This window comes from Trichosurus vulpecula, chromosome 3 (genome assembly GCF_011100635.1).
Source record: "Trichosurus vulpecula isolate mTriVul1 chromosome 3, mTriVul1.pri, whole genome shotgun sequence".
Classification (NCBI taxonomy): domain Eukaryota; kingdom Metazoa; phylum Chordata; class Mammalia; order Diprotodontia; family Phalangeridae; genus Trichosurus; species Trichosurus vulpecula.
This window is the reverse complement of record NC_050575.1, coordinates 291,507,588-291,531,036: the sequence shown is the minus strand read 5'-3', so window position 1 is coordinate 291,531,036 and position 23,449 is coordinate 291,507,588. Positions and strand designations below refer to the sequence as shown.

At 40.9% G+C, this 23,449-nt stretch overlaps 1 protein-coding gene across 2 annotated transcripts in view; it reads right to left on the bottom strand.

Annotated features, from left to right (window-relative positions):
* The window catches only part of EXTL3 (exostosin like glycosyltransferase 3), a 95,195-nt gene extending 72,087 nt beyond the window's left edge, over positions 1 to 23,108 (bottom strand). Inside the window, exon 1 of one of the 2 annotated variants that reach the window (XM_036750463.1) lies at positions 23,016 to 23,108. The gene's annotated coding sequence lies outside the window, so the exon portion shown is untranslated. Of the gene's footprint in view, positions 1 to 22,802 lie in introns of both variants that reach the window. The other variant, XM_036750462.1, reaches the window with a different exon arrangement.
* Between the last annotated feature and the right edge of the window lie 341 nt (positions 23,109 to 23,449).

The following is a 23,449-nucleotide window of genomic DNA, read 5'->3' as shown; positions in this document are numbered from 1 at the left end:
TTCCTAAATGTAAAGGCCCCCACCTTCATCTTTCCGAAATATTTAGCAAGCATTTTTCTCAACATGCTAGTCTAAAGCCTTTGGTCTAATCAGAATGAATTTTACTGGTCTTTCTTTGGGTATCAATTCTCAAAGTTTGCACTGACATCCTTTAACACATTCTCATCAAAGAGCCAACTAATTTCTAAACCACCCTCCGAGGAAGAACTACTCTCCAAAGTTATTAAGGCAATAGAGAAGGAAGAAGTTTTTGATTACTTTAGTTAGTGAAAGTATCTCTGGAGTTCACCTTTGATCCTCTGAAAAGAATCCTTGAAGGAAGTAGTAGGGGTAGAACTGAATAGTTTTAGGAAAATGATTCTCCAAGGGTTCACAAAAGTTAAATAACTATTGTTCTGTCAGAGAAACAAATGGGTTACCTGAACTACTACCTAAACTCTGGACCTAAAACCAAAGGATTTTCTTCCAGACAGAGGAAGGCAGCCAAAACTTTTTACCTCAATACTCTCTCAAACCAGAAAAAAGGAGAAACAATAACCAAGAGAGAAGAGATTATTTTTAGCACAAAGTACAGGAGTCACCTAACACATGTTCTTAGAATTCACAGTTTCTTTCAAAGCTCAGAAAAAGTTGATGAGGCATTTCCTGATCTCTCCCAGCTGATGTAATATAAGTTCCTGGCGACAGATACAATTTCATTTTTGTCTTTGCCACACAGATCTGACACTGAATAGGTATTTAATAAATGTTTAATGATTGACTAATGAACTAAAGTTGGGAGAGTTTCATAAGCAGCGTTTGGCCAATAAATTGTTTTAGCCACATCAACTCATGAAATTATTTAATTAAAAGTGGCACAGATATGTGGATTCCGTGAGGACCAACCCTGACATACTGCGCTTCTCTCAGCAACCTAAAGGGGCAAGGACAACTCCAGGGGACTCACGATGGAGAATGCTATCTTCATTCAGAGAAAGAACTGCGAAGTTTGAATACAGACTGAGGCACACTACATGCTCGCCTTTTCTGCTTCTCTTTTGTTTTTGTTTTTGGGGTTTTTTTTTGGTTTTTTTTGTTTTTTTTTTGGTTCTGTTTCTTCTTTCTCATGATTCATTCCATTGGTCAAAATTCTTCTCCACGACTTGACTAGAGCATAAATTAATTCAATGCGAAGTTATACATGACAGGTATATGAGACTTCATGCCGTCTTGGGGAGGGAGGGGGGAGGGAGGGGAGAAAAACTGGAACTCAAAACTATGTAGAACCGTGTGTGGTAAACTAAAAATAAATAAAGAAAAAAAAATTAAAAGTGGCAGGGATTCCATCTGTAGCAGTGAATAAAGTACCCACATTGATAAAATCACCTATCTTATAACTATTGAAACAAAGGCAATGAACGGAAAAAGTTTGGCCATCCTGCCTAAAGCTTTATAAGTGTTAAGATAAGTTATCTCGATCCTTAAACTGCAGATTTAAGAATGTCCATATTATTTTTCACAGATGGCTGTACCAGGCAAATCACAAAATCCACAAAAGAAATTCTGTCAACAATGATCTCTTTTATCCCTTTTATTATCCTTGTGAATGAGTAGACAATTGGTAATAACACTTCCACCTAGAAAATGAACAAACAGACTACAGGTTAAACAAGGTTAATTAGTCCAGGCAGTGCCAGGAATTTAAACCCAGCTGGGCCATTTCTGGTCTAGTTCTCCACTTATTTTTTTTAAAACCTCCTTCTTCCGTTTTTATTAACAAGTAAATTTTTCAAAAACGTTCTCACAGTTCAATAATTACAAAGACTCAGGCTTGCATCTATAAAGTAAAAACCAAATCCGCCCTACTGCCTAAAGCTGTAATGTCCAGTTCCAAAGGAGCCCCATTATGGAAAACCTGAGGAAAGGGCCAGTACTGTCCATCAGACAATGTCACTAGAACATTCTATTTCAAATAAAAACAGGTGCACATCATATTCAGTGGGGGGGAGGGGACACAACACTGACATAGCATTGTTAGTTCATTAAAACTAAATCTTCAATAAGTGACACCCAACTGTCATATTGGGACAGAAGGCACACTAATGGGTCAACGAAAAACTGGACATGCCAGCCATGGGATCAATTACAAGCTTTTAGTGTGATGTGGTCACAAATGTGGTCACTAAATGGAGAATATGAGAAGTGTGGGATTAAATTAGCCACACACAACCCCACTACTGCACATGGGCCACAGGACTCTGCTGTGCATCTTTCTACATGATCAATACTTGATTGGTAATCATGGGGTCTCCATGCAGGTGAAAAGATGATGAATGAGAAAAGCTGCTCCCTCATTTTTAAGTTTCTCTCATTTGACCCTTGTAAGGAACCAAGAACACAGACAAATGTTTCATCCCATTGGGTGTTCATGCACACAGGGTCATGCACACACACATGTACATGTGCCATACAGTACACATATATGTGTATATATGCATGCCTACATATGCACATACATATACACATATGTACATGCGTGGTTCTCCACTTATTAAATATATTGCTGCCTATAATTTGTTTCTCCATCAATAACTTAGGACCATCCTATTGTTTGTCTCTCAAATCAAAAGTCTATTATCTAACTAATACCCCAAAAAGAAAAATCAATGCTAATCCCAAAATGTGAAATCATGCTATTTACATAAAGGATGTATCAAATAGAGCACAAAGAAATAATTTTTGCTTATTTGCCACAGTTTACAGACAAGAGTTAGCATGGGGTAGGTAGTAAGTAGGGGCTGCGGAGTAAGGAAGATCGTCACTCCAATCTTGCCATCGTATGACCACAGGCAAACTAAGACTAGGAGTTCCGACAGTTGACAGATCTGTTTCTGTAGAATAAATTTCCACACCGGGAGTTCTCTACACTGAAAGAATCACAGATCAAAAAGAAAAAAAAGAGTAGAAACACACAGTATGTATGATTAATTTAGGATCATAAGCCATCTCTTTTCCCCTTAATCTTTTTCTAAGATTATTTTATTTTACCTAAGATTCTAAGATAACTGTACTTCAGTTCTTCATTTTGTTGGCCTGGGGACTGACCTCTCCCCAATCTTCCAAATGCTAATAATTTTCAAAAGCTTGATAGGTCTTTGTAGTTGACACTGAAAATTTCATCACCCCACAACTAACATAGTAATAAGCCCCTCCAAACTTAGGTGGGCTGGACCTCCAACACTAAACATATGGTACACCACAGTACATTACCAGCTGTATTTTCAAAGCCGACATTGCTTGGTAGTACCTGCCAGTTTACGGTCAGAGGCCATTGTCTTTGAGAACCCAGATTCACCACCACATCACAATAAAGCATTACGCTAGGACTTCAGTGGGTTTTTTTTTCTGAAACCTTACCAAAATTCCCAACAAGCAAATCCCGTGTTTAAAGGAGATATCTTCTCATTTGACAGGTGGTTAGTAGTTAGCAAAATCTTTACTCATTTTCCATAGGGGCCAGTGTAAGGTAGAGAGAAAGATAAGAAAAAAAAACTAAATTATTGAAATGGCTTTATTAAATTATCAGATTATCCAAGAACAGCCAAATCTACCGTTAGGTGCCCTTATTCAAATTAAGAAAGGCACCGAGGGCCCTGTCTAGGCTAATAACACATTATTACGGTCACATAATATACATCATTCTTTCATTAAGGCATATTTCCTCCCAATGTTTCCATTTCTCAAGAACAATAATTCTGATTTTTATTTTGTACTTGCCCTCTGAGATGTTTCTGTGTCATATTAGTTGTAACACACCTCAGTCTCCTATCCCGTCTCATTCACCAAGACACCAAAGGAAAAAAGTGCCAGGCCTAAGGTACATAAATAGTGTATGATTAGAACTAATCCAAACAAGTCCAGTTCCCAACACTAGCCTCATTCCACAGGTGAGTGGAGACTAAACTAGCCCATATCTATATGATAAGATTTCCTAACAACAAGCCTACAAGGTAGGGAGTATAAATATTATTCCCATTTTAAAAATGAGAAATCAAGATTAAGGGTGTTTAGGTAACTCGTCAGCATTTCAGATGGTTTTCAAATTCCTGAAACTGGATAAAGCACTGGATTTAGAATCCAAGGGCATGAATTCAAATTCAGACCCTGCAACTTACTTATTGTGGGACCTCAGCAAAGTCACTATCTATCTGGTTCTCATTTACATATAAAATGTAAATGCATAAAAGGAGAATGTTAGAACAACAAGGGTTCTTAAACTGGAGACCATGAACTTTAAAAATATATGTGTGTGTGTGTATACACATATATATATTGATAACTGTATTTCAATATAATTGGTTTCCTTTGCAGTCCTATGCATTTTATTTTAGGCATTTAAAAACACAGCTGAGAAGGGATCTATAAACTTTGCTAGACTGCCAAAAAGATCCATGACACAAAAATGGTTAAGAACTCCTGGCCCAGATGGTCTCTAAGGTTCTCTTCAATTGTGATCCTATGATTCATTTTTATTCCCTACATTAAACTGTCTCTTGATTCAATACCTTGATTTCATGTCTTCTTGTTGTTGTTCATTTGTGTCTTAATATTTGGGTTTGTGAATGAATTTTTTTTTTCAAAAAACGTAAATTCACTAAAGAGCTTGAATTTTTTTATTTCCTATGATGCCCATAATCATTGTCAAGGTGTTCAATGTTACAGTTAACGGCGTAGACTCTTAAACCTTCTTCATTTCTGTTTCCATTACAGTTCAACCAAGAATCAGCAAAGGCACACCCTTTCTGCAAACTATATTACCACTCAGATCAGGAACTTAACCCCATGTCTCCAGCCTGGAAGTCCATTAACCTCCCCAACTCCACCCACTAGTGAGAGCCCAGCCCTTGGCCCCCTACTTCAGGTAGGTCCCAGACATGCTTTGCTTCCTACCATCTTCTCAACTGCTACTTTGCCACCAAAGGCACACCCTCCTCTTTTCTGTCATTTCCAACTCTTTATGACCGCATCTGGGGTGTTTTTGTGAAATAGACTAGTGGTTTGCCATTTCTTCTCCAGCTCATTTTCCAGATGAGGAAATTGAGGCAAACAGGGTTAAATGACTTGCCCAGGGTCACACTGCTAGTAAGTACCTGAAGCTAGACTGGAACTCAGGAAGATGACTCTTCCTGTCTCCAGGTCCGGCACTCTATCCACTGTACCACCTCCTCATCCCCTCCAATTTGCTGCTCTGGAACCATAATCAAATCAATATTACCTTTACTCATGGAGAGGTTGTGCCAATCTATTTCCTTAAGGCTCCACTCACCCCTTTAACTTTCCAAACCAAAATACCTGACATTCCTAGCACTCTTTATGTGGAGTCTTCCCAGAACGTAAGCTCCTAAAGGGAAGGAACTATATTCTTTTTTATTTTGTTTGGCCTATAGTAATAACTTAATAAATACTTTTTCATCCATTCATCCTGGCTACTCCCATCCTCAAATCCCTGAAATGCTTTTTCCCTCTTACTTTAAGCAAATAACTCCCCCCCCCCCTTACTTAATGAAAAGATCTAAAGGTACTAAGCACAAGTTTCCTTATTTACCCATTGGATTCTGGGCAATACCCTTCTCAAAGGTCAACAAACACCAACCTTTTTTCTCATTCCTCCTCCTCTTTGATCTCTCAGAAGCATAAGACGTTGCTTTTTAAAAACTCTCCTTTCCTTTAGCTTCTGTTACACTGAACTGTCTGGTTTTCCTTGTAATTTCAACCATTCATCTTTTTCCTCCTGCACCCCAACTACCAACACCCAACAAAGTCAGTCTTTGGTCCTCTTACTACTCTCTGTAAGTTCACTTCTTTCTAGATACTTCCTCCCACAAGAAACTGATCCCTTTTAGTTTTGCCAATCCACAAACATTTATTAAATAAGAAGGTAGACAAAAACTGGGATCCTGCCTTCCCATTTTAATGAGGGAGACAAAATGCAAGAAACAAACAAAAAACACAAGAATATACAAGAGAAATACTATACAAGTGGAAGGCCAGGGAGAAGGCATACTAAGGGAGAGGCCACCTGTCTCCTCTATGCTGATAATCATTTGGTTTCCTTAGGAGACCCAACTACCAAGATAAGAGTGGCATAAGCAGAAGAGCAGCCTCAGCTCTCCAGACAGAAATAACTATCATTGTAAATTAATTAATTGAAATTTAGGTTTCTAAATCAGCCTTCTATAAATTAGCTTAGGTCCTCATACTCAACAAACTTCTTAGGCGCTCTTCCACACAAGTACTCTCATTCTATCCTTAAATTTCTTCAAATCACATTTTTCAAAAAGCACTCTTAGCAGGTGTCTCTTAACCACTTATTACTTCAAAAAGGCTAATATTGTGAAAGTAATTTTCTAATCTACAAGAAGCAATAATTTCTCTTAAAAGTTTAAAAGCACATACAAAAAGTCTTTTTTTTCCTGTATGTGATGGTTTACCATCCATTTCCCTCTGAATTCTCAACAGGAATATCAACTAGTCTTGGTAGTTTTATGGAATTCTAATTTTCCCAAACTTCTTTTTAAATATTTTTATGTAAGTCTCTATTCCCACTACAAAAATCTACCTATCCTCCTGCCTTGCAGCAGTAATCAAGACCTGATCAGGGTTTGACAAAGAAATTAGGACACATAGGCAATTGGTAACAGAATGTGAGTCCACAATGACAGGTCACTCAGAATTTTCTTGTCATTAACTACAAAACACTCATTAAGTACCTATTCTGAGTAGGGAGGAGGAGAGTTGGGGGAGGGGGGGAGGATGAGGTTGACCACACTTTCATAGAATCATAGCCAGAAGAAACCTTACAGATCATCTAGTCACCTGCTCACACTTCACAAGAGTACCCAGCTGATTGCTGGCAAAGCCACAACACCCATCAGAAGGGTCTCCACTCACTCTAAAAGTTTTCGACATTCTACCACTGTTTCTTGGCCCAAAAAAGCATAAAAAGCTTAGATTAGCTTACAGACCATGGGTCCATCTACTCTCTAGGGAGTTAAATCCTGACCGTAGCCTGTTAATCCTAAAGTTAAAATGCATCTTTCAAAACTCTCCTGGTTAGACTAATGAATTTACTTTCTTCTTCTAAACCTTGGCAGCCCTCTGAACTTTGTATTTCATTTTCCAATTTGCACTTCCTCTGGATTACTGACTATTTCCTATTAGTATGGTCTCTGAGAGGCTCTTAACTGAGCTTAACCAGATTTGTAAATAGACACATGAACACCTAACATCTATTCTCCACCAAGAGTCGATATGAAAGGAAGACTAAGAGCTCTAACAAGGATTTGGTGTGAAAGCTACACAAATCAGTAACGGCTCCCTGTCCAGCACTGGGCTCTCTTCTTCATATTCAATTCAGCACACATGCTTTAAATACCTTCCTATGTAAGAAGCACTGGGCTAAGTTCTACACCACTGAAGTACCAACAGTCTCTGCAGTTTATTACCTGGTCATTTAGTTATGCTTTCAAAAGTCACTATCTAAAAAGTGCACTTTAACAATTTTTTTTTCCTGAGTCAAATTTAATCAAAGTTACCTAGGAGACCCAGTGGATAGAGTGCTGGACCTCGAGTCAGAAAGATCTGAGTTAAAATCCAGCCTCAGCCACTTACAAGCTGTGTGACTCTGGGCAAGTCTGTCTGCTCCATTTCCTCAACTGTAAAATGGGGCTGGTAATAGCACATACCTCCCAGGGTTACTGTGAGACTAAAATATCTGTGAAGCGCCCTACACAAATGCTAGCTATTATTATTATCCCATTGTTGAGAATCAGCCTGGCATAGCAGATAGTGAACTGGTCTGAGTCAGAAAGGCCCGGGTTCAATTACTGCCTCAGACTCATAATGGCTGTGTGACTCTATGTAAGTCACTTAACTTCTAAGAGCCCTTAGCAACTCTCTAGGACAGGGCTAGGTTCTTAAACTAGTTCATGAACTTTAAAAAAAAATGATAACTGCGTTTCAATAAAATTGATTTCTTCTACAAGCCCATGTTAGTTTATTTTATGCATTTTAAATACATTATTCTAAGAAGGGGTCCATGATCCATGACACAAAAAAATGTTAAGAACCTCTGCTCTGAGAGTGTAAGTTGTAGATGAACTGCCCAGCAAGTTTCTATACTGGGAGTTAATTCTCTACACAAATAAAAATCACAGGATCTGACCCACAAGAAAAAAAAAATGGACCCAGACGCACATCCCCGCAACTAGCACTTGCTTCAGATTTCAAAGATGGATGGATTTCTGTCCAAAATATGTCAACCAGAGAAAAATCTAACTTTTCAGAACTCATTACACTACTCAAAATATTCCACATAATTATATTTTTATTGATAGAAGGAATAAGTACCTGACTATATGCTATTTAAAGAATATATACTGCCTGCTAGTTTTCTGGAAGTGCTAGAGGGCCTAGGAAGAGATCAGCTAAGTTCTTCAGAAGTCCTTTGTTCAACCAGAAAACACTGGGAGGGGAAGGGGGCTGGGAAGAGGGGGGAAGGGTTTCAGGGAAATCTTCACGGAAGAGGTGGCAGCCCCTGAACTGAGCCTGGATTGAGTGGCTGATTTGAGGATGCTCATTCTAAGCATGGGGAACAGCTTCTTTGAATGGACAGAGACTGGAGGAGCATGGGCTAAAATATCGAGTATGTGAGGGAGAATAATAGGAAATAATGTAGGAAAGGAAAAATGGAGCCAGATTTGGTACTTGACAGCAGAGGTCACAGGTCTGAGAACAGAGAAGTGACATGGTTAGATCTGAGCACTGGGAAGATTACTCCGACAGCAGGGAGGTGGCTGGACTGGAGGAGGGAATGTCCAGAAGCAATCTCACTTTCCTCTACTCCTGGATGTGCACCATCTGCTTCTGTCAGGCCAACCTCCCCAGCTTCAACACATACCACGCTCACTCCTGCCCAGTGACTTCTTCCACCTTCAGTGAGCTCTCTCCTCCCTCCCCTTTACCTTACTATCCTAGCAGGCACAAGTCCTGCTCTCTACAAATATTCTCCAGCCATTCCAGCTCACCCTGATCCTTCCCGTCTCTCTCAACTCCTATTGTATTTATCACAAAGATACTGTATTATATATCACACCATTTGACATTTAGTTGTTGTCTGTTTCATTAAGCATTCAATAAATATAGCTGGCATTTATAAGGCCCTTTAAGATTTGTAAAGCACTAAATTTTAAAAACAATGTGTGACAACGTATACTCTACACATTGTAAGAATACAAAAATGAAAAGACTGAAAACTCAAAGAGCTTTAAAAAAATGTTACCCTGACCAACAATGCTGTACCATGACACTATTAATTCATTTAAATAAAATCCCACCATAATGTTGTGGAACCTCCACTAGAACAACCTTACATTTGCCCCCCCCCCCCGCAATGTTGTTTCTCCAAACAAATTAACAATGTTAGGGAGGGTATGCCCATGCTTGCTCTATTTTGTTCCTGGTCCCTATACACCAGGAACAGGATTTCTAACAATGTCTTCATCACACACAAAAAAATGCCCTAGGGATAAAAACTGGGATTCGGTACTCTGGAACAGGATTTAACTTGCATAATAAATTAGTGTCATCACCCTTCCTAAGACTTGAAAACTTGGCAGGCTTTGGATAGACTGAGAAGAGGTCGCAAAGGCGTTCCTTTCAGGAGGAACAACACACAGAGGAGGAAATGAAAAAGGCATGTTTGGAGACAGTGAGTAAATCAGTATGGCCTAAACAGAGGATTCAAGTGGGGAACAAAACGAGATAAAATTAGAAAAAGGAATGGGGATGACAGTGTAAACAGCCTTGAATGCCAGGCCAAGGAAACTGTACTAAAGCCACAATTAAAATACAGATACTTCATTTCCACTTAATACACTTCATTTACTGAATAAAGTCTTGTGGTCCCTTTCCTTAGTATTAAATTTTATTGAGCTTAATATTTTATATTTTACCTATGACATTCCAAACGTAAATGTAGGTTAGATTTGAGATGCTCTTTACTTCTGCATGGCCATCAGTTGACAATGCTTCTGTGGACCCCAAATTAAGGGAAAAAATGCTTTTCCCATTGCAAAATATACCAAAACATAAATGACCACATGATCCTTCTAGAAACACAGAGCAATGAATACAAATGCAACTAACTGATCATCAAGCACCCAGCCTCAGTTATTCAGCACCTCAGCAGGCCAAAAGAGCAAGAACCTGAACAAAGAAAACAAAGCCTGAAAACGCTGGCCTGTAAGGAGGGCCAAGGATGCCAGGTCCCATTTACACACACAGTCATGAAGATGACACTCTAGGGGTCTTTGACCAGCAGTATCATAAAATATAAATGACCATGTTTCACAGACAGTATTAGTTGATAATTATTTTTGTAGACTGTCCAGCAGGCCACACAACCTCAAATCTTATACTTCACTTTTATGAGAAAGCAGGAAAACCATCTCCCATCAAAGAAGGATCCCCCACGGCCATTCTCATTGCCTCACTCACTCTGTCAGAGAGGTGACCCTGGGTTCTCAATGCTAGATCAACACAGTGTGAGCTGTGACAGGTTCTATCACGTAGGAAAGGCTGCCATAATGTGGGACTGGCAACAGATGGTTTGTCTCTCATCCCAGAACCAGACGGCTTTAGTTTAAAAAAAATCAACTTCACAATTATGACTTGGAGGAGGCATGTTTAAACAGCAGTCCTGAAAAAGATCTGGGGGTTTTGGTGAACTACAAGCTCAAAATGAATCAGCAGTGTGATGTGGCAGCTCATGCGTTCCTGGGCCACATTTAAGGAGCCATGACTTCCAGGAATGAGGAGTTGATGCTCCCTCAATCAGACCACATAGGCAAGTACTGTGTTCAGTTCCACAGTTTTGAAATGATATCAGTCAGCTAGACACTGTGCAGGATGGCGGAAGGGGCCAGTTGAATGCACTGGGGGTTTGTAGCCTAGAGAAGATCATAAGTTCACAGATTTAGAGCTAGAAGGAACTTAAGAAGCCATCACGTCCAATCCTCTTCATCTTACAGACTGGAAACAAGCACTGAGCGCATGAGGGGCCCACCCAGCAACACAGCTAGTGTCTGAACCCAGGTCTTCCAGATTCAGGTCCACAGTTCTAACCACTATTTCTATGCCCTCAGATAGACAGCTCTGTTAAGTATTTCAGGAGCTGTCAAATTTGCTGTTTTGCTCCACAGGGTAGAATCAGGCCCAATGGGTTGACGCCGAAAAGAGGTAAATTTGTACCTGGAGTAGCAATTAGAAATATCCATAAGTGCAATAGATTGCCTCGGAAGGGAGAGGGTTCCCCCTCCTTGGAGGACTTCATGCAGAGGATAAATGACCACTTAAAAGAATGAAATCGTAAAGGTTCCTTTTAGGTAAGGGCCTGACTAGACAGTTACGGTGGCCCCTCCCAACCCAAAATTCTGTGATTCTGTGACTAGGCTCATCAGGAGGCTGGTTTCAGCATATGAATTTCTAAGCCACAGGAACTCACAAAAACCATCTAGGGCTGCCAAAGTAATTACTCTTCAAGCACAAGTCTAATCTTGTCACTCCTCCGCTCCAGTGAGCGGCTCCCTATTGCCCTTAGGATCTCATCCACAAAGTCTTCTGTTTGGCATTTAAAGTCCCTCAAAACCCAGTCCCAGTCCACTTTTCTTTTTCCTTTTTCTAATTAATTTAACGATCAATAAAGACAAATGATACAATATAGCATAAAAGAACAAAAAAGACTATAGAAAAACAGTGATTTCTGCTATGGTTAGTTTTTTTTAAGTACATATTAAATTTATCAAAGTAGTAACAAAACAAAGTAGTAACCCCTTTGGAGGTTCTTTTTGTTTTTGTCTCTGTATTCTGTTTACAACTTACTATTATCATTGTCTTTTTCTTTCTTTTTTTTTCTTTGTATCCTCTGCCTCACAGTCCTTCTCTTCCTCTAAGATGCAGCTCGGGCACCATCTTCTGCTTGAAGCCTTTCCCCTCACTCCCTCCCTAACTACCCTATATCTAACTACTTTATGTGTGCATGTATTTATCAATTGTATATTTATGCTCTCTATATTTTTTCATGTACTTGATGAATCCCCTTTTAAAATGTAAGCTGAATGTAAGGTTCATTTCATTCTTTGTACTTGTATTCCCAGCACTTAGTACACTTCCTGGAACATATAAACACCTTTTCAATGATTAGCTGAGCCTTTCCACTATCTCAACCTTCACTCCACACATGAGAGAAAGTCACACTTGTAACAAATAAGTAGTCAGGAAAAAAATATCAATACATAGCCATACCTGAAAATGTATTTCTCATTTTGTACCTCTTTTCCAAGTGTCAGGACACAAGCTTCATCAGTCTTCTGAAGTTATATAGGTCACTGCCTTAACCAGAGTTTTGAAATCTTACAGAGTTGCTTTCTGGTCATCATGAAAATTTTTCTCTTAGTTTCATTTATTTCACTCTGCATCAGTTCATACAAGTCTTCCCAGGTTTCTGAGTTCTTCACAGGCATCATTCCTTGTAGGGCAATAATATTCCATTACATTCACATGTCAATGTGTTCAGCTAGTCCCTAGTTGATGGGCACCCTCTTTGTTTCCAGTTCTTTGCTAATATGAAAAATGCTTCTATAAATATTTTTGCTTATATGAGTCCTTTTCTTCATCTTTGAACTGTTTGGCACATGTTCAGCTTGCTTTTCCAGGCTTACTATACCTTTCTTCCCTACAGCCCAACTCCACGGTCTAGCCAAACTGGCCTTCCTGTTGCTGCTCACACATGGCCTTCCATCTCATATGCCCTGAATGTACACTTTACCTTGCCTTTTGGAATGCCTAGCTTTCTTCATAGTTTATCTCCCACATAATAAAAAGACCTGACCAGAATAGCGATCTTGAATTAAGAAAAGGTTATACTATGTTCAGCGGATTTTACTTAAGACAAGGAATGCTAAAATTATTTCTGTTAAAAGGATCAAAACAAAACATTTCACTGCTTCAGTTGTTACATGCTATGGGCTCAGTATAACAGTGGTGAGCAAAGCTTGAGTCCTAAGCAGTCAATCTAAGAGAAAGGAAAGACAGGGAAGGGTGGGGAGCGAAGAGGTAGTCCAGAGCTACCCGTTAATAGTGATTAAAGAAGGAGAATGAGGAACAGCTATAGAGGACAGAAGTTATAAGTGAGTATGATAGGTTTCAAGGCTCTGCAGATCTGAGAATGCCACAAGATAAAGGAAACTTCAAAGATGTCACAATAATCAGCTCAGTGGATAGATGGGAGGAAAAATAAAAGGAGATTCTGATGATGGTCACTGCCCCACCCCCGTCCCCACTCAAAAAAAGAGTATTGTATGTACAAGCTAAAATGAGGACCTATTAATAATAGATAAAGGCTAATTCTTATCTCGACATAGCCAACCAAAAGATAAGCCAAAAAGCACTTCTGGCACAGGAGAAGATGAAATGGACCTCTTTCCTTCGAGAGGTGGAGGACTATGGTTGCAGAATGCTGAATATATTGTCAAGACAGTCACCCTGGCTGTTGTTTTCCTTTATTACATAAGAAGGTTTGCCGGATGTCAGTGGTATACAAAGAAATGGCAATGTGGTAAAAACAGCATTTAATAACAATCGCTCGCTTTAAGGTTTGCAAAGCACTTTACAAATATTATCTCATCTTATTCTGAGAACCACCCAGGAGGTAAGTGCTATTATTAACTCCACTTTATAGTTGAGGAAACTGAGGCAGACAGGTTAATCCATTTGCCCAGGTGACACCTCTAGGAAGTGTCTGCAGGGAGATTTGGATTCGGGTCTCCACTGAGTCACTTAAACCGCATCAGTAATATTTTTAGGAATTAGTGTTTAGGAAAGCCAAGCTAGAACGATAAACTTTCACTTTCTACCACAATATGCCCTCCAAAGGATTCACGTGCTACATACACTAAGCAGCAAGAGCAGCTGAGAAGGAGAAATACTTCTAGAAGGTAAAGGAATAAACCACTGTCACCCCGGGGCTACAAACTCACCAAAAGACTAGGGTATTCTTACAGAGGAATAATTGCTAATATTCAGACTGTGATTTTCTAAGAGGCCTAGTTCTACAGGAACTGTGTGCCTATAAGCAGTCAAAGCCTCCTAGAGAATCTCTATTCTTAGAACTGGTGGTAACCCTTAACATCAAGGCAACAACTTACAAGAAGGCTTAGTCTTAGAAAAAAACCATGCTCCTACTAGCAGACAGGGCCTCTTAGGGCACATCTATTTTTAGTGTGAAGGAGGGGCAGGAATGACTGCCATGAAGGATATATAACCAAGTGTCTCAGTCCTGAGGGAGCTATGTGTTTAGTAGCAGACAGGGACTCCCAGGAAATACGTATATACGCCTGCTCACATTAAGAAAGCATGCTCTCCTGCTCTCCGGCAAGATGGCGGATTAGAGGACCAGTTTTGTTTTGTTTACCAAGCAAAACTAAATATAATCTTCGCGGGGGGGGGGGGGGGGGAGAGGGGGAATGGATATTTAATGAAATAGAAGACTTTCAGGTATTCCTGATGAAAAGGCCGGAGCTGAATAGAAAATCTGACATTCAAACACAAGATTCAAGAGAAGCATAAAAAGGTAAACATGAAAGAGTAATCATAATAAAAGACTCAATAAAATTAAATTTTGTATTCCTATATGGAAAGCTGATACATGTAACCCCTAAGGATTTTATCACTATAAGAGCAGTTAAAAGAAGTTTATATAGGTAGAAGGCATGAGTGTGAGTCAATTATGATGATCTCCAAAAAAATGGAGTGAGAAAGAGGGATGCAATGGGAGAAGGGAGGGGTAGAATGGGAAAAATTTTCTTACATAAAAGGCACACAAGGAAGAGCCTTTACAGGAGGAGGAAGTGGGGGGCGGGGTGGGTAGTAGAGAGGGCAATGCTTGAACCTTATACTCTCATCAAAATTGGTCCACAAAGGGAAGAATATATATATATATATGTATATGTGTATATATATATATATATATACACACACACACACACACATATATATATACACACACATACATACACACACATATATACACACACACACATATACACACACACATATATATATACACACACATACACACACATATATATACATACACATACACACACACACACATATATATATATATACACACACACACTCAGTTGGGTATAGATACCAATTTTAGCCAATAGGGAGATAGGAGGGGAAGGAGATAAGAGATATTGAGGAGGGGGGGAGTAGGAGATTATAAGGCAGAAGGTGGATTGGAGGCCACACATATTTTTGAGGAGGTACAGGATAGAGGGATGGAGAGAGAGAGAGAGGAGATAAAAAGAGGAAAATGGGATACAGGGAAATACACGAGTGATCATAACTGTGAAAAGTGAATGCAATGAGCTAACACAGAGAAAGGAAGCAGATAGCAGAATAGATTGAAAACCAGGATCCAATACCATGTTGTGTACAAGAGACACACTTGGGTCAGAAAGACACACAGAGTTGAAATGAAGAGCTCGAGCAGAGTCTATTGTGCTTCAGCTGAAGTGAAGAAGGTGGGGAGGGGTGGAGATTCATGATTTCAGACAAAGCAAAAGCAAAAACAGACCTAACTGAAAGAGATAATCAGGAAAACTATGTTTTGCTAAAAAGTATCACAGAAAACAAAGGAATATCAAAAAAAATTGCAGCAAATTTCTCTAATAAAGGCCTCATTTCTCAAATACATAGGGAACTAAATCAAATTTATAAACATAAGAGCCATTCCCCAATTGATAAATGGTTAAAGGATATGAAGAGGCAGTTTTCAGAAAAAGAAATCAAAGCTATCAATAGTCGTTATAAAAAATGCTCTAATTCACTACTGATTTGAGAAAGGTTAATTAAAACAACTCTTGAGGTACCTACCACCTCATACCTATTAGAAATGACAAATGCTACAGGGGATGAGAGAAAATAGGTACATTAATGAACTGCTGATAGAGTAGTAAACTGGGCCAACCATTCTGGAGAACAATCTGGAACCATGTTCAAAGGGCCCTAAAAATGTGCATACCCTTTGACCCAGCAGTACCACTACTAGGTCTGCACCCAAAGACATCAAAGAAGAAAAAGGATTGATATGTATAAAAATATTTATAGCAGCTCTTGGTGGCAACAAATTAAAAATTGAGAGGACACTCATCAGTTGGGAAGTAGCTGAATTAAGTTGTGGCTTACGATTGAGATGAACTGTTATTGTGCTATAGAAAATGATGAGGGGGGTGGTTTCAAAAAGACATGACAAGATCTATAAGAACTAACGAAAAGTGAAGTGAGAAGAACCAGGAGATCATTGCATGTGTACAGTAACAGCAATGCTGTAATGATGATCAACTGGGAAAGACCTGGCTACTCTGATCAATAAAACGATCCAAAATGATTCCGGAGGACTTATAATGAAAAATACTATCCACCTCCAGAGAGAGAATTGGTGAGCTCTGAGTGCAAATGTAAGTAAAATTTTCTCACTTTCTTTATTTTTCTTGCTTTTTTTTTGCAATATAAATAATATGGAAATCTTTTACATTATTTCACACATCTAATTGATATCACATTGTTTGCCTTCTAATGGGTGGGAAGAGGTGGGAAGGAGGGAGAGAATTTGGAATTCAAAATTTAAAAAGAAAAAGAATGTTAAAAATAAGCAATTTTTTGAAAAAAGACAAAGTGTACTCTCTCATCACCCAGTAGGGTCATCCTTCAACTAGCCAGATAATCCCGCTAATTGGTATACATGATTTCCTTTTTCATGTTTAATAATTAAGGTATTACCAGGTATACAAAGCTACTTATAAACATGTATGTACTTACCCTTATGTCCCAGTATCTAACCGCTAACCCTGATAGGCATATAGAGATGGTACTCAATAAATATTCGAATCTAAGTTCACAAATTGTTCCAAATTGAACATCTCTCAGAAGATAACCATTACAGAATTTGCTATATTTTTTATATTTATTTTTTATTGTTATATTTATATATATATATATATTATTATATTATATATTTATTTTTTAGCCCAATTTACAGTTGTAAACTAATGGTGTAATATACCATTGATGGCCACAAGATTACTGCTATCAGATTTCTAGCTATTCTCGGGGTAAATCTGGGAAGTTGTGGTAATATTACAGGGTTGCAAGTCTAGATGGGAACATCAGAAACCACCAACATCCTATCTTGAGCATATCCTGTCCTCAAAAACAGTTCAGGATTGAGTACCGTGAATGCCCATCTGGGCAATGTGGCCGCAACGAGCCTTTCCTGTGACTACTGACCTATATACAGGCTACCAGGCACCAGATATTACCCCTGAACTTCTATACGCACACACTCAAAGAAAAAAAACAAATAAATTTGTTCCTTGATGAACTATAATGGATACATACCTGAGTGTACTAATAAAGGGAATTAATAGATAAATGAATTTTTTAAAATCATATATTAAGCTATATATGGCAAGCACAGTACATGATGACAAATGAGGGAGGAAAGTACAAAAAAATCAGTAAAGCAGCAACTAGATGTTAATAATTAATAAATATTATCGAACTGTTTACAAAGTACCAATCACAGTAACAGAAAAAAAAAACATACAAAAGATACAGCATTTGGGCTTGAACTGATCGTTCCAAGGTTACACACCACAGAAGCTAGTAAATAGCTTGCTTGGCTTACAGAAAAGGGAGACGCAGCCCTAACATTCCACCCCCAGAATATTCTTCAGCTATGCTTTAACGAGGCATCTTGCTACATTAGAAATATGCTCCATTTTACACTGTAATATGAACTCACAGGAAGACAGAACAATATAGAATAGAGCTGTCCCCTAACCCATACTATCCTCTTTTGTTGGGTTGGTTTTTTAAGCCTAAAGTGGGGGAAAGGGGAGGATTCTTCTCCTCCTCAATCTACTGCTATCACCAAAGATATTTGGGCATGACAGGAAAAAGGTATGAAGGAATGGCCCATCAGGAAAAGAACAAAGGTCCCAAAAAGACATAATTTCTATCCTTCCTGAATTCCCACGCTCTCCTGTGTCCAGCTAGTTCTACCCACTGTCTAGGAAGCCAGCCCTATTTCGCTACAAATATCACATCCATCCACTGACACATCTGTGTATGCTGACAAAGGGCTGGAAAAATCAGAGATAAGGTTATAGATTTTCAAAGCAACTTTTGCTAGTAAACTAAAAAGAAACATAAAGAAACACACACAAAAAACCTGGCAGTCCTGAACTTCTGTCATCTTTGAAATATTCATTTATAAAAGGGAAAGCACCTTCTCATACTCTTGGTAGAGAAGTTCCCAGGCCAGTTCACAAAAGCTTATTTAACACCCACAATTACAGAATCTCAGTTTGGAATGGGCTTAAAAGGTCATCCAGTTGATGCAGGAATGCTTTCTACATTACTGAACAAGCGGTCATCTTACCATCCCTTGAGTCCCTCTAAAGACTGGGAAGTTGCTACTGGACTGAAGACTTTTTGGAACAGTTATAATTGCTAATCAGGTTGGTATTTTTTTTTCCCCACACAGAATCAAACTCTGCCTCTCTGCACTTGTACCTATCAGTCCCAATCCAGTTCTCTACAGTCAAATAAAGCAAATCTAATCCCTCTATCTCTTTCACAGGATAGCCTCTCAAAGATCTGAAGACAGCTTCTCCAGACTAATCACCCCCTTCAAGCAATCCTAGTAGGGCATGCTTTCACTTCCCTTTACAACCCTGGCTGATCATCCTCAACCACGGTTCTAAACTAGGACCTCCAATGAGGCATGATACCTAGCCCTAGACACAGAGGTGATGGGTAGAAGGAAGAGAAAGACAAACATATTTTTTTGGAGATGGCAACTTTATGGATTCATTTTCATGGACTATGCTTATTTGTTACAAGGGTTTTTCTTTCTTTTTTAGGTGAGGCAGTGAAAGAAGGCAATGGAGGTAGCAACAGTGATGCTTTAATAAAAACAAGAGGACTTTAGGAACATTTTTTAAAAATGCAGAGAACAGGAGTTCAGAAGAAAACACAAACAAGCCAAGCAGTTTTGAAATTGTGTATGTGTGTGCACATGCACAGACAATTTTTAAAAACAAGCAGTAAGAAATGGAGATGCAGAGCTTCATACAGAACATTTTTGTGTTCTGCTGCATGTATACAAATGTTCTTTTCCTGGAATTTAAGTTCAGAATAAAAAGTGCTTCAAGTCTTCCCTTTTCCCTCCCTTCCCCCACAAAAACCCAATCCTAGGGGAAGGGTTTTTAGTTTGACACAGGGCGATGGCTCTGAAGTCAAAGGACATGGGCTTAAATCACAGCTCTGCCTCTCTGTGCGACTTTGGGCAAGTCACTACTCTCTGGGCTTTAGTCCTCTCCTCTAGAAAACGAGAGGGTTGACTAAGATGTCCTCCAAGGTTCCTTACGGCTCCACAATCCAATGATCCTCTGGACTTGCTCAAGCTGGTTAATATCCTGCCTAAAATGTGGCACTCAGACCTAACAGAACATACTGAGACTTTAACTGACCTTATTCCACATACAACGCAGCCTAAGATCTCATTAGCTCTTTTTGGATGCTATGCCACATGGTTGTCAGGACCTTCTCATATAAATTGCTGTTTTCTAGCTTTAGCTTTCTCATCCTGATAACTGTGTAGTTGATTACATCCCTATTTAATTTTATCTGGTTAGATTCTATCTATTGTTACAACCTGTAGAGATCTTTCCGGCTCTCTACAAACAGAAGAATAGCGAAAGACAAAAAATGGTAGTCAAAAACACAAATCAACTTCAAATTTCATGTCACTTGCTTTTCTTTAAAAACGCTTGCATGAAAGAACATGCCAAACTATACCAATAATTCTCAGAAATGGGCAATGTATAGATTTGTTTTGCTTAAATGTACTCATCTGTTACAATGAAGCATTCAATTGGAGAGGACAATGATATTTAAAAAAAAAAAGGAAAGAGCATCAATAAATATTTAGAAAGAAAAAATCCTCTAACTGAACTATGGTACTAAAAGTTATTATAGTATGACGAAAGCAACATAAGAGGGTGTAGCAAGTAGACATAGCACTAGGCTTGCCAGGACAAGACCTTGATTCTATTCTGGCTATTCAACTTACTAGGTGAAGGTGGGCAAGGGATTTAACCCCCTCTGAGCCAACTTCCTTATCTGTAAAATGGACGTAGCAGCTTATATTTCTATAGCACTTTAAGATTTTCAACACACTTTATATGCATTATCTCACTGAGACTTAAAATGATAACAATACTTGCTCTATCCACTGAATGAGAAAATCACTTAAAACTGTAAAGCATTTATAAAGGTGAACTGTTACTCTGAAGAATCTAGCCACCACATAGAACAATATTTCTATGGATAAACAGAATTCTAACCTGGAAGTCCAGGAATATATGCCTCCAACCTCCTCGGTACAGCCTGTCACATCAAAGGGGTAGGTACAGGTTAGGGAGGGGTGATAACCAAGCATTTCTACCGACTTGTGACTGTAGGGAAGTCAATTCACCTCAAGATAAGAGGGCTGGCCTACGTGATTTCTAAGATCATTTCCAGCATTAACATCATATCAATCTCTACTTGAAGAAGGATTACACTTCAACTCTCTATGAACAATCCTAGATCTTTTTTGATGTCTGTCTGATTTGGAATTCTTAATAACAAGATACGAGGTCACCTGTGAGTCTTGGCTATAACAGAAAGTACCCTGAGCAAAGCACAGGGTGCTGGTACCTGAAGATTCTTCTGTTCTGCTGCATCAGTGTGATTTTGAGGAAAGCTCCCCAGGGAGGTGGCACAACATAGCAGACAGAACTAGACCAGGAGTCAATATGTGGGTTCTAGTCTTAAGAGCTTCCAGATCTCTAACTCTAGGCAAGTCAATTCCCCTCTGCAGGCCTCTGTTTCATATCCATAAAACATAAAGGTAAGACAAGACCTTCCTCAAGGTCCCCCTTAGCTCTAAAGAGCTGTAACTGAAAGGAGCAGTAACTAAGCCAATCATTCCCCTCAATCCCTAGTGCCCCCACTCACCTCTGACCAGAAAACAAGAGGTAGTAAGCTTATGCAAAATTTAACTGCTCAAGAAAAAAGTAGAATTGTCAGCATGGACTCCACATACACAAATAAATAGACTTGAGGAGCCAAGCCTTTAAAATTACACGGGACAGAAAGAGGAAGGAAAACAAGACAAAAGGAAAAAGAACAGCAGAAGAATTTTCTCAAGTAAATCAGTGATTTAAAAAAAAAAAGGACTCAGGCTTTTGGGTGTTTCTTCTTTCTCTTGCAGAAAAAGGTAAGCATCTCTGTCAAGGAGCATCTGAGCACCCCCCAAAATGGGCAGTAAAAGATAGCAAATCTCTTGGAATGTTAAAACAAAATAAACCACAGAAACCAGGTGAGAGAAGGAACACAATAATCCTAGTTTTCCAATAGCTAAACTCAAACTGGTCCACCAGTTAAAGGGGGAACATGAACTGGGAAAGAAAAATACCCCGCATCCATCTGCAGCCCAATATCCCTGACTGACCTCCAATGGGCAAAAGATTTCCAATGTTGGCTGCAATCCTCAGTGGAACAAGAGGGCCTGGCTAAGATCCACAACAGTGACCACCAGCTTGCTGCAGCCCCTTTCCAACCACAGTGAGAGGCAATCTCCACACCCCCCCCCCCACAAGTCCCCCGCTAAAATCCCATCTACTACAGGAAGACTTTCCCAATCCCTCTTAATCCTAGTGCCTTCCCTCTGTTGATTAGTTTCAATTGATCCTGCATATAGCTTGTTTGCACGTAATTGTTTGCATGTGGTCAGATCCACTAGACAGTGAACTCCTAGAGAGCAGGGACTGCCTTTTTTTTTTTTTAACCTTTTTTTGTATCCCCTGGAGCGAGCCTGGTGCATAGTAGGCGCTTCGCTTAACAAACGCTTATTGACTGCCTACTACTCCCGTCCACCCCCTCCCCCGCCCCCTTTTCCAGGGACCAGCCCGCGGCTATAAACACTGGAGCATGCAGGAGCTCAGCCCCCAGCTACATGGGAGCAGCCCCAGGACCCTAGGACAGGAAGTGGTGGTAGGAACGATGTCCATCATTCAGGCAAGGGACAAGGTCAGGCTTCCAATGCGCCCCCCCCCCACCCCCTTAAGAGGAGAAAGAAAGGTGGGAAAGAACCAGCAGAAATGCAGCTGCTCGGGAGAATGGGTGTCTGAAGGCAGGAGACGGCGGGGCTGAGCGGGCACTGCATGCACTGGAAGGAGGCATGGGAGGACTGTCCAGCGCTGTCCCTTCCCAGCGGGGAGGATGCTGGAGAAGGCGGCTGGATCCGCGCGGGGTGGGGGGCGCTTTCCAGGGCAGCGGCAGCAGCTGGACAGGGCGAGGGCTGCGAGGAGAGGGGGGAACCTTCCGAACGACCCAACTCGGGCTCGGAGGGGTGGGCGGGGGCTGGGAGGCACGGCAGGGCGGTCCACCCCCGGGTCCTGCTTGGGCCCGGGAGGCTCGGGAGCAGGCCCGGTCGGAGGAGGCTGCCGGCCCGCGCTGGGCAGCAGCAGCGGCTGCAGCCGCCGCCTCCCCGCCGGGGCTCCGCGGATCTCCCGCCCCGCTCTCCGCCGCCGCCCCCCCCCCCACACACACACACACAATACATGGTCCCGTCCGCCCCCTACCTTCGGCTCCCCGAAGTTCGTCACCGCGGACTGAGGGAGGATTCGGGGCCTCCAGCCGGGGCCATTGGCCCGTAGCTCCCCGCTCCGGGAACTCCCGTTCCCGCCGCCGCCCGGAGCTCGGAGCTCCGCCGGTTCCCCAGCCCAGGCAAGAGCCGCTGCCGCCTGCGCACGGCTCGGGTTCCCAAAAGCCGGCTCTCGCCGCCTCCCGCTTACCTACGTCCCAGGCCGCGCCGGATCCCTCGCTCCCCCTGCCGGCCGCCCGGACGTCGGCCATTTCCGACGGGGAGCGGCGGGATTTGCCGAAGTGCTGTGGGCCGGAAACGGCCGAGCGAGGGGGAGGGAGGCGGCGTTCGGCACTTTCCGGAAGGAGCGGGTGAGGGAGCCGAGTCCTCCGGGCTCGGTAGGGATGAGCGAGCCTGGAGTGAGCAACAGCATCCTGGCCGGAAAGCGTGGGAGAACCAGCGTGCGGAGGCAGGTCGCCCAGTGGCTAGAGCGCGAAAGCCGAGTCCGGAAGACCTGAGCGAGTGACCCTTTAGACTGTGAGCTCCCCGAGGTCAGGGACTGTCTTTTGCCTCTTTTTGCATCCTCTGAGCTAAGCACAGTGCCTGGCCCATAGCCGCTTGATAAATGTTTATTGAATTGAAACT